Source organism: Hordeum vulgare, chromosome 7H (genome assembly GCF_904849725.1).
Source record: "Hordeum vulgare subsp. vulgare chromosome 7H, MorexV3_pseudomolecules_assembly, whole genome shotgun sequence".
NCBI classification, from domain to species: Eukaryota; Viridiplantae; Streptophyta; class Magnoliopsida; order Poales; family Poaceae; genus Hordeum; species Hordeum vulgare.
The window spans coordinates 284,860,552-284,873,392 of NC_058524.1; positions in this window are offsets into that span (position 1 = coordinate 284,860,552).

Consider the following 12,841-nt stretch of genomic DNA (forward strand, 5'->3'; position numbering starts at 1 on the left):
TGTAGTAGGAATTGCCATAGTTGTTAGAGGAGTTACTAGGAAAATGCCTGGGAACATAGTTTCCTCTAAAAGCGTTGTTGTTGCCAAAATTGTTCCTACCAACAAAGTTAACGTCCAAACTAGCGTTGCTACTCTCAATCAAGGAAGATAGTGGCACGTCATTAGGATCTACAGTAGTGTTTCTACTAGCAACCAAATTCATCAACTCGTCCATCTTAGCACTAAGCGAGTTAATTTCTTCTATAGCGTGTACCTTTTTGCTAGCAGGTGACCTTTCAGTGTGCCACTGAGAGTAGTAGGTCATGATATTGTCTAGGAGTTTTGTAGCGTCTCCTAACGTGATTTCCATGAATGTTCCACCTAAGGCGGAGTCAAAGATATTGCGAGAAGCGAAATTCAAGCCAGCATAAAAGATTTGTATAAGCATCCACAAACTCAAGCCATGAGCGGGACAATTTCTATTCATAAGCTTCATCCTCTCCCAAGATTGTGCAACGTGTTCATGATCAAGTTTCTTGAAATTCATGATATCGTTACGTAAGGAGATGATCTTAGCCGGCGGAAAATACTTGGATATGTAAGCATCTTTGCACTTATCCCAAGAATCTGTACTATTTTTAGGCAAAGAAGAAAACCAAGTTTTTCCACGATCTCGCAATGAGAAAGGAAAAAGCTTCAACTTAATCACGTCATTATCCACATCTCTTTTCTTTTGCATATCGCAAAGCTCAATGAAGGTATTGAGATGGGATGGTGCAACTTCACTAGGAAGGCTAGAGAATTGCTCTTTCATAACAAGATTCAGCAAAGCTGCGTTGATTTCATACGATTCCGCACTAGTGGCGGGAGCAATCGGAGTACTAATAAAATCATTATTATTAGTTCTTGAGAAGTTGTGATGTTTGGTGTTTTCAGCCATGATGACTTCAACAAACAAACAAGCACACAAGCAAGCAAGAAAATCGGCAAAGGAAAACGACAAAGGCAAAAGAAAATGGAAAAGGAGAAAGGCAAATGAAAACGGCAAATGTGAAGTGGGGGAGAGGAAAGCGAGAGGCATCTGGCAAAAAAGTAAATGCAAGAGATGAGTTTGTGAGACCTACTTGGATAGATCTCTCCTTCCCCGGCAACGGTGCCAGAAATACTTCTGCTACTGCAACAAAAGACCTTCCAACGGCGCAAGAAACATGCTACGGCACCAGGAATCCTTCTGCTACGGCTATGCCTTAAGGGACTTCCTAGGAAAATATGCAAAGGATTTCCCCCGTGGCCTAGGAGCCTTGCGTTGGTGTTCCCTCGAAGCGGAAAGGGTGATGTAGCGCAGCGGTGGTAAGTATTTCCCTCAGTTTGAGAACCAAGGTATCGATCCAGTGAAGGAGTTTCACAAGTGCCTCCACAAACACAAAAAGCTTGCTCCCAATGCTATGAAGGAGTTGTAAATCCCTTATAGATTGTTCGCCAAGTGAGAACTGAAAGCAAAAAAGTAACAAAGCAAAGTAAAAGCAAAAGTGGAAACGATATGTGTGAATAGACCCGGGGGCCGTAGTGTTCACTAGTGGCTTCTCTCATGAAAGCAAGTAGACGGTTGGTGAACAAATTACTGTCGAGCAATTGATAGAACCACGCAATGTCATGACATCATCTAAGGCAATGATTATATCTATAGGCATCACATCCAAAACAAGTAGACCGATACTTTCTGCATCTACTACTATTACTCCACACGTCGACTGCTATCCAGCATGCATCTAGTGTATTAAGTCCAAAAGAACAGAGTAACGCCTTAAGCAAGATGACATGATGTAGATGGACAATCTCATATCTACGACAAAGCCCACCTTGTTACCCTTGATGGCAACTACACGATGTGTGCCTTGCTGCCCCTACTGTCACTAGGAAAGGTCACCACATGGTAAGAACCCAAAACTAAGCACTTCTCCCATTGCAAGAATCATAGATCTAGTTGGCCAAACAAAACCCAAGACTCGGAGAGACTTTCAAGGATATCAAATCATGCATATAAGAAATCAGCAAAGACTCAAATATATATCATAGATAATCTGATCACAAATCCACAATTCGTCGGATCTCGACAAACACACCGCCAAAGAGGATTACATCGGATAGATCTCCATAAAGATCATGGAGAACTTTGTATTGAAGATCCAAGAGAGAGAATAAGCCATCTAGCTACTAACTACGGACCCGTAGGTCTGAAGTAAACTACTCACGAGTCATTGGAGGGGCGATGATGTCGATGTAGAAGCTCTCCAACTCCAAAGTCCCCTCCGGCAGGGCACCGGGAAGGGTCTCCAGATGAGATCTCGCAGAAACGGAAGCTTGCGGCGGCGGAAAAGTATTTTTGTGGATCCCTTAATTTTTTCTGTATTTTAGGGAATATATAGGTGAAGGAGCTAGGTGAGGGGGCGCTAGGGAGGCCACAAGCCTGCTAGCAGCCGCCCCTGGTGGCGGCTAGGGGGCTTGTGGGCCCCCTGTAGCCCTCTTGGCTTGGCCCTCAAGCCCCCTGATCTTCTTCCGTTCGGGAAAAAATTATTTCGGGGATTTTATTCCGTTTGGACTCCGTTCCAAGATCAGATATGAAAAGAGCCGAAAACACAGAAAAAATAGGAACTCGCACTTGGCACTGAATTAATAAGTTAGTCCCAAAAAAGATATATAAGGTACATAAAACATCCAAAGATGACAAGATAACAACATGAAACCATCAAAAATTATAGATACGTTTGAGACATATCACTCCTCCCCTTTGAACCCTCTCTCTCGCTCCCAATCATGACCATGCACCACCTCTCCATCCTCCAAGCCACCCGTGATCCAGATCTAGCTACAACTCCGCCATTCGGGGTCACCGTCGATTGCTCGGCGAGGCCCTTTGCAGCCATCGTTCTCTCCCAATCTGGAACCAGAGAGCGCTCTGATCCTTTCCTCCTCCTTTCCTTGCACCTTGCAGTTCCAGGCATCGACGATGACCACCTCCCAAAGCTCCCCCGCCACGGGACCTTGTCCCCGGCAAACCAGGCATCCCCGTCATCCATCTCCCCTACCACGTGATCAACGAAACCACCATGACTCTATTCTCATGCTCGGAAGACCTCATCATACCATCCTCCGCCACCTGCAAGCGTCACCCCCTCTCTCGACACAGGTTGACAATGACTAGGCAGCGGGGCCCGGGAGTCAGCCTTTGCCCCGCTTCCCTTCTTCCCCTCCTCTCACTGACAAGCGAGCCCTGTCCATCACGTTTGAATCCTGGCACGGGCGAGAGGAGCCTGGCTCGCGTAGGCTCGCTAGTTGAGCCGGCTCAGCTGGCTGGCTATGTCCCAGGAGCACATTGCTCCTTTTTATTTTTCTTCTGTGGCATTTATTTCAAATAATTCCTATTGACAAAATATTTAGCCAAATCCAGTGATTCAAATTCCTAATAGTTTTTAATATTGCAGCCTATTTGAATATTCCACTTGTGCAATTTTTGGGAAAGGTTTTAAACAATATTTTATTTTAAAACCTTGGTTAAAGCATTTTAACCTTCTGTTAAAATGTTTTTCACAACTTTTTGCAATTGAAAAATAAAACCTAGTAATTTTCATAGTACTAATACTCACCCTAGTATTTTACAAAAATAGGTTGTCATTTTTTCACGTGTGTTATATTTTGTGCTTTGAAGTGCTCTTATTATTCCTGTTATAATTGCGACAATAGATTTCGTTGTTGACGGAGGAGTTGGACAAGAAGACTTTGCATACCCTAGAGACTTTGTTGAGCCAGGCAAGCAGCCCTGCGACCATGACTATGAAACCCTTTTATGCATGTCATATGGCACTTAATTTCATTGCATCTGAAGCATGTTGAATCGGTGACCACCTCGGTGGGTTGTCTCCGATGTTTCCTTGTTGATTGTTGCACTGAGCATGACCCTACATTCCTATGAGGGTTGTTCGGGTGGGAAGTAGTTAGGTTGCTAGTAGTTGTTATGCAAATGGGATGGGAATATGCATGGTGATGATAAAAGAAGTGGAAAGATTTTTTGAAAACCTAGCGAGTGCCACTAATGCCCAAGGGAGATGGTGTTGAGCTAGGTAATGACTTGAGAAAGAGGTGGTGTACCGAGGCAAGTCGTTTGAGTACTTTCAAAAATGGATAAAATTTAAGATTTGTTGATCGTCCAAACCATACATGTGCCACCATGATACCCCTTTATGGGACGGGGCTTTGTTGATTACCTTGGTGGATGCTAGCCGAGAGCCCACATTACTAGTGGCGAGAGGGCCAGAGTTACATCGTAGGTCCATGGTTTGTTTTCACACATGAGGCACATCATAGGTCGCTTCATGGATGAAATGATCTAGAGCGAGGCTCGTATGATGTACATCATGAGGGTTGGGTACCAATACAGTGGAGTCTTTGTTTAGTGTCATGCGGGGAAGGCATTGTTCGGGTGCTTACCTAGGGTATATATATAATATACCACGAGTCACGGATGACATGAAAGTTTCCTGAGTCTTGTGGGTACAACACACAACCTCTGCAGAGTGTAAAGCTATTCCGATAGCCGTGTCCACGTTCAAGGACAGTTGGCTGGACCTCCTTAAACTAGTCCAGATGTTTTCGCATAAACCAAGTGTTTGTCTGTGAGATAGATGCCAATATGATTCATGAGCTAAGTTAGACGACTTGGCATGATGGGTGGACATGGGATATTCAACCCTCAGTTGATATTGATATCTGTAATTTATCATATGGATATCAGTTACATCATGATGCATGCCCTCACAAGAAATTTATCATATCATTGCACTTGAAAATATGCTTTCCGTAATTTACCTATCAGTGTTATATCATGCATTGTTATCGCCTTGTTCCACAACATGGGTTACTTGCGAGTACATTCAAAGTACTCATTGGCTTGCCACTGGTTATTTAATTGGCCAGGTATGGAAGAGTAGGAATATGGACAAGAGTTCGTTGGTGACGAACATGCGAACTAGGACGCTTCGCAGTCAGAATGCCTGTAGGGTTAAGGCAGATGGCATGGGTTCACACATTCATTCAAGAATTCTGCTGCTAGTTATGTTTGGTGTGTCAACCTTTGAGGCCCTATCTATGTACAAGTGACATATATCAATATAAACATTGGTCGGACATTTCATGTTTCGTCATCAAGCCAAGTCATTTGACTCAGCTCGATTCTCATCTTTCTCACATCCACACACACACATCAAGGTTATGAAAACACCGGACGTATTTTAAGTAGCACCACCCAAGTGTCTTTGACCATGGACACTGCTATTCGAATAGTTTACGCACTTCAGAGGTTGCACACTTTACCCACAAGACTTGGGAAACTTCCGTGTGAAGTCATGACTAGCGGTATTGTTTATACCCTAGGAATGTACCCAAACAATGCATTTCCCCTGACGATACTAATAGAGAATCTACTCTTTGGTACACAACCCACATGATGTACATCACAAGTAAAACCCATGGAGGGACTAACAGTGTGCATGGTGTCTGCAAAAACAGCCCATCGTCGTCCTTTCCTAGCACGACTCCGTATCGAAATTGACCTCATCACTCCCTCCACTAGTAATGTGGGGTCTCTACTAGTACCGCCCAAAGTAATCAACAAAGCCCCGTCCCACAAGGGGTATCATAGTTGTACATGTAAGGTTCAGACGATCTCCAAAACTTAAATCTCTCCGTTTTCGAAAACAAACACTCACAACTTGTCTTCGTATAGTACTTCTTTCTAAAGTGGTCACATGATCTCAACACCATCTCCCCCCGGGTATTAGCAGCACCCGACGGATTCTCGGAAAACCAGTGAAAACATCATTGTTTCCAACACATGCATAAACCCATCCCATTTGTGTATCAACTACATAGCATCCTATCTACTTCCCACCCACACAACCCTCATAGGATGGTAGGGTCATACTCAGTGCAAGTATCAACGAGGAAATATCGGAGACAACCAACTAAGGGGGATCACCGATTCAACATGATTCAACGTCAATGAAATAAAGTGCTATATGACATGCGTAAAATAGTTTAATAGTCATGGTCACAAGGCTGCTTGTCTAGCTCAACAAAGTCTCCGGGGTCGTCAAATTCTTTTGGCCCTGCTCATTCATCAACAACGTAATCTATCGTCGTGATACAAACAGTCAAAAAGAAGACCACGGCAAAAACAAGGAAAATATAACACTTAGAAAAATGTCAACCCACTTTGGTAAATTACTAGGGTGAATATTAGCATCGAAAAAATATTAATTTTTAGTTTTCTGGTTTGAAAAAAGAGTGAAATGCATTTGAACAGAGAACTAAAATACTTAAAACAAGGTTTTTAAATAATATAGGGTATAAAACTTTATGCAAAAAATTGCACAAGTGGCATCATTGAATAGCACTTAATATTACAAGATTTTCGAATTTTGAATCACGGGATTTGGATAATTATTTAATTGTGTGAGATTTTTGGAAAATGTTAGAAAACAGAAAAGGGAAAAGGGCAGTGTGCCACATGGGCTAGCTCTAGTGTAGGAGAGCCGCCCCATAGAAGAACCGACCTAGGAAAAGCGGTATGCGCGTGCCAGTCGGGGTTTTAAACCCAACATGCCAGGGCCCACCTATCATTTTCAACCTATGGACAAAGAGGGGCGCGGGCTTACCGGAGATGGTAGGGGCACGACAAGGCTTGGGGATGGCATGAATGGATTTAGGGGTGAGCCGCCATTCGGGTGGTGGAGGAGATGGACACCAGAGAGGTCCTTGTCGCCGGCGACAGAGGAGCCACTACTGAGGTGCTTGCGAAGTGGTTGCCGGTGATGTTCCCCAGCTGCAAATGAACGGGGGAGAGAGGGGATATGATCAGGGAGGTGAGCGAGGCTCCTAGGAGGAGAAAGGATGGTCGGGGAGTGGCCATACCAGGAGTTAGATGGTGGACCCGAAGCAGCGGAGCTCCGGCCGATCCCGAGCATAGATAGCTCGAGGGGAGGCTTGGGTGGTTTTGTCGCACGATTTGGAGGTGTAGATGGAGTCCGCAGGGGAGAGACGGCTTCGGGGTGGCTTACATTGCCAAATCGAGGGTGCATCATGAGCGGAGGTCATAGGTGTTCACAACGATGACCATAGTGACCAAGAGAGGGAAAAATGGCATGCCAGGGCAATTTGTGGGGGAGGTCCATGACCAGGAGAAGAGAGAGGGAGAGAAGAGAGAGTGCGAGGTGGTCCAGAGGCAAGAGCAGCTACTAGCACATGCGGGTGGTGTTCGGACACGCGTGATAGCGGGCACCGAAGAGCGAGTTGGGAGAGGACCGACCGCCTAGTGTGTCGCGGATGACGAGGCGCCTCGACTAGCATGCGGGGAGGGGCTCGAGGTAACCAGGGGATGGGCATGGAGCAAGCTCAGCGCCCGGCCGCCCTGTAGCACGCTCCACAACGTCCTTTTGGCCGGCATGATGATATCTTTCATGCTCTCTGGTGCGGCCACTAGTGCTCACTAGCTGTAGAGAGATTAAACAAAGGTGGAGGGAGCATGGGAAGCTCTGGAGGCTGGCCAGGAGAGAGAGAGAGAGGAGGAAAGGGGTTGTCCAGAGAGGTGCAAGTGGGGTTTCGCCCCCTCAATCATGGAGATAGCCATTGAAATTTCTACTGGAGATGTTTCGGGTCTCAGAGACTGCATGTTAAAAATTTGTGGGCAAGGATTTGCTAGAATATTCCTGGAATTTTTCGAGAATAATTCACGTGGAAACATTTCAAAAGCTTGAAATAGGCACAAAGCGTTTTGAGTAATTTTGTCCAATATTTTGAACATGACCATGTGTTAAAACTCTTATATATGGAAAATATATGTCCACTGAGTTTCCCTAAATTTTCTCAAATACTTCTGCAACAAGAAAATAGTTTTACTTCACAAAAGTCCATTTCTGGCCCTAGAAAGAGGTACCTATTTAAAATAGGAAAGTAAATTTGAAATAATAGTTTTGTGGTTTTGTGAAGTCTTTTTGATAATAGGATCAAAATAAAATGTTTGGGGCAAAACAGTTCTCATAAATTGAGGACTTGTAGTACAAATCTCCACTCACGGGGTTTTCAAAGATTAAAATAATCAAATGATATTGGTCAAAATCATATTTAATAAATATGGTTTTAGGTCCTATTCACATGTTATGGTCATTGGGCAAGGATTTGGAGCAAGAAGATGAGTTTTGAGAGAAGGGAAATGTTTTGTGAATAAATCCCAAATAAGCACACAAGCATATAGCAATCAAAGCATGAATCACAAGCACACCAAAAAGTTTTAAATGGCTCCAAATTTTATAAAAACATATGGTGGCAAAGTGGTACAAACAAAGGGTGTGAGAACACCCCCTCGACACCTCTAAGAGAGATAGTGGGGTAACGTGTGTGAAGCAATCGCCAGAGCATGCGGGGCCGCGTCACATCACGTCATTGGCTCCTCCAGCTCATTCCTGGCTTGGCCTTGCCGGGTGGGGGAAGCAGGGTCCAGACCCCCTCCCCCACCCTCGGCTCGGTGTCGCGCTACCATGATAGTGCACTTGGTTGAAAAACGCATTGCGGTTATTCTGCACCCCTACCTCTAGAACAGCACCCCCAACACCCCTAAGATAGATAGTGGGGTCACGTGTGTGAAAGACTAGCAGAAGCATGCGATGCCATGGCACACCGCGTCATCGCCTGCTCTAGCTCGTTCCTAGCTCATCCTCACCAGGGTGGGGGAGGGGGGTCCAAACACCCTTCCTCACGCTTGGCTTGGCCTCGCGCTACACCACTGTGGGATTGGTTGATAGGCGTAATGTGGTTATTCTGTTCCCCCGAGAACAACCGCACCCCAGCACTCATAAGATAGATATGTTTTCACATGTGTGTGATGGGCTTGCTGAAGTATGCGACACCACGGCATGTCGCGCCGTCGCTTGCTCCGGCTCATTCCTAGCTTGGTCTCGCCGAAGGTGAGGGAAAGGGGTCCAGACCTCCCCTCCCCACAACTTGCTCGGCCTCAAACAAACGCGGCAGTGCGCTTGGTTGACAAACTGAGTGCGGTTATTCTGCTTTCCCCCAGAACAACCGCAGCCCCAACACCCCTATTATAGATAGTGAGGTCACGTGTGTGACAGACTCGCTGCACCACGCGACATCGCTGCATTCCACATCGTCGCCTGCTCTTGCTCGCTCTTTTCGCCGATGGGGGAGGGGGTCAAAACCCCACCCCCTACCCTCGCTCGGCCTTACGCTAACTCTGAAGTGTGCTGGGTTGATAGACGATGTGTGGTTATTCTGTTTTCCCAACTAAACTATCGCACCCCCACACATACACACCCTAAGATAGATAGTGGGGTCACGTGTGTGAAAGATGATGACCCACAAGTATAGGGGATCAATTGTAGTCCTTTTTATAAGTAAGAGTGTCGAACCGAACGAGGAGCAGAAGGCTCTGATAAAAGGATTTCAGCAAGGTAATAACTGCAAGCACTAAAAGTAGCGGTAACAAGTGATTGTGTAGCGAGGTGAAACGTAGCGAGCAAAGAGTAACAAGTAATAAGTAGTAGCAACGGTGCAGCAAGTGGCCCAATCCCTTTTGTAGCAAGGGACAAGCCTGAACAAAGTCTTATAGGAGGACAAACGCTCCCGAGGACACACGGGAATTTCTATCATGCTAGTTTCATCATGTTCATATGATTCACGTTCGTTACTTTGATAGTTCGATATGTGGGTGGACCGGCGCTTGGGTACTGCCCTTACTTGGACAAGCATCCCACTTATGATTAAACTCTCTCGCAAGCATCCGCAACTACAAAATAAGAATTAATACAAAGTCTAACCATAGCATTAAACTAGTGGATCCAAATCAGCCCCTCATGAAGCAACGCATAGACTGGGGTTTAAGCTTCTATCACTCCAGCAACCCATCATCTACTTACTACTTCCCAATGCTTTCCTATAGGCCCAAATATGGTGAAGTGTTATGTAGTAGACGTTCACATAACACCACTAGAGGAAAAGACAACATGCAACATATCAAAATATCGAACGAATATCAAATTCACATGACTATTATTAACATGACTTATCCCATGTCCTGAGGAACAAAAGTAACTACTCACAAAACATAATCATAATCATGATCATAGGTGTAATGAATAGCATCAAGGATCTGAACATAAACTCTTCCACCAAGTAATCCAACTAGCATCAACTACAAAGAGTAATCAACACTACTAGCAACCTTACAAGTACCAATCGGAGTCGCGAGACGAAGATTGGTTACAAGAGATGAACTAGGGATTGGAGAGGAGATGGTGCTGATGAAGTTGTTGATGAAGATGCCTCCCCTCCGACGAGAGGAGTGTTGGTGATGACGATGGCGACGATCTCCCCCTCCGGGAGGAAAGTTTCCCCGACAGGATCGTCCTGTCGGTGCTCTAGATTGGATCTGCTCAAGTTCCGCCTCGTGGTGGCGGCGAAACCATGAAAAGGCTCCCTTTTGATTTTTCCTGGACCAGGACGCTTCATATAGCAAAAGAGGGGGGCTAGTGGGATGTCAGGGAGCCCACAGGCCCCCACTCCGCCACTAGGGGAGGTGGCGGTGTCAGGGCTTGTGGCGCCCTGGCAGCCCCCCTCCGGTAGTTCTTTCGCCCAGTATTTTTTATATAATCCAGAAAAAATCCACGTAACTTTTCAGGGCATTTGGAGATGTGCATAATAGTGGACTAGGATTTGCTCCTTTTCCAGTCCAGAATTCCAGCTGCCTGAATTCTCCCTCTTCAAATAAACCTAGCAAAATAAGAGAGAAAAGTCATAAATATGGTACCACAAGTAATATAACACCCAAAAAGCAATAAATATCAACATGAAAGCATGATGCAAAATAGACGTATCAACTCCCCCAAGCTTAGACCTCGCTTGTCCTCAAGCGAAAACCAAGTCCCGTAAACATGTCCACATGTTTGGGGACAAAGGTGTCGACTAAACATAATACGGACATGAGGGCATCATGATCACACATAGGACAACAATACATCATAAATATTCTTATGGGAAAGTAACAATTCCTTCACAAAGCAAAGCATGAAGCAAAAACCTTACCGAGAAGTAACCAACAATAATCCATAGTCATTGAAGCAATTACAATTTATCACAACATCAGAAAGAGTCAAATAAGAGCTTGTAAGGCAAACCCACATACTCAATCATCTCTATTGTTTTCCACAATTGTTACAACTCACGTGGTACTGATGGTGTCAAAGTTTCAGCTGGACACAGAGGAAGATAGGGGCTTATAGTTTTGCCTCCCAACGGTTTACCTCAAGGGTAAAGTAAACAACAATAAAGCATAAGTACTCAACTCCAAGTTGATATATGAATATAGATCTTTCCCAAACATGTGACGGTAGCCAAGACTAAGGCAAAAATATGGAATTGGTGAAGATCACCATGACTCTTACAAGGGCAAAAAGTATTGGTACAAGATAGGCCCTTCGTAGAGGGAAGCAGAGTTTGTCATGCGCTTTTGAGGTTTGAATGTGTGTCCTCTTAGTGTGGAGGAACATCACTTTATATTGCCTCCTGTGATAAAGAACTTTATTATGCAGTCTGTCGCTTTTATGTCTTCCTCATCACAGGTTCGTACAAAGCTTATTTTCCACACACTAATAGATCATACATATTAGAGAGCAATTTTTATTGCTTGCACCGATGACAACTTACTTGAAGGATCTTATTCAATCATAGGTAGGTACGGTGGACTCTCATGGCAAAACTGGTTGGAGGTTCATGGATGCACAAGTAGTATCTCTACTTGGTGCGGGAGTTTTGGCTAATATGAGGTGGCAGCAATCGTCTTCCTTGTCCAACATCTACTCCTAGGAATGTAATAGTTTGGTGAGTGCTCACAATTGTAAAAAGTGTCTAAGATGATATATTTATATGTGAACCTATCTTTCCTTATTACTTCTTATTAATTGCAACAATGACTAATGTCTATGTTGATTTACTCTCAATAAGTTTCAATCATCATACGTGTCAAAAGTGAAGTTATCACTTCCCATAAGATCATCTCATGATCTTTCATGCTATCGTTCTTTTCATACTCTTTGATCATGGCACAAAGCAAAGCCCTTGACTAAGATACTCTTTATTATATAGCTCATAAGCTCAAATACATCGGGGGAGAGACAAAAGCAAAATACGCAAACTTAAAACTAAAGACTTATTCCTCTAAAAGAAGAAAATAAAACTGAAAAGGAAAGAACTAAAACAAAGGTGAAAGCAAAAGATATAAAGGTGATACGATACCAGGGAAACTCCCCCAAGCTTGGCAGAAGCCAAGGGGATTGCCCAGACTAGTGCTTAGTTGTCTTCCTTTGGTGGTGATGGTGGTGTTGTTGTCGCCTTTGATTCCAAAAGAGCTATCAATCTTTGATTTATACCTTTGAGATCTGTGACATGGTTTTCCAGCAAAACAACTTCACGAGAAAGGGAAATATTGCGAGCACGAGTTGTTTCGCAAAACCTCAAGAGTTCAATCAAGGATGGAGACATCACGTGAAGGAAGGGTTGGAGAAAGTCTACCCCTTCAACGTCTTCAATGTTGAACATAGGTTGAACTTCCTCCCGAACTTGGGTTTTCTCCCTAGCTTGGTCCCTGGCTTCCGTGACTTCTACTCTTTTCAGATCAACATCTACTTCCTCATGAACTTGGTGAAGATCATTCTCCCCAACAGATTCCTGAGATATCTTTGCTCTAAATCTGCGGCAGACAACAAACTCGAAACAAAAACAGAGGAAAACTGCACGATAC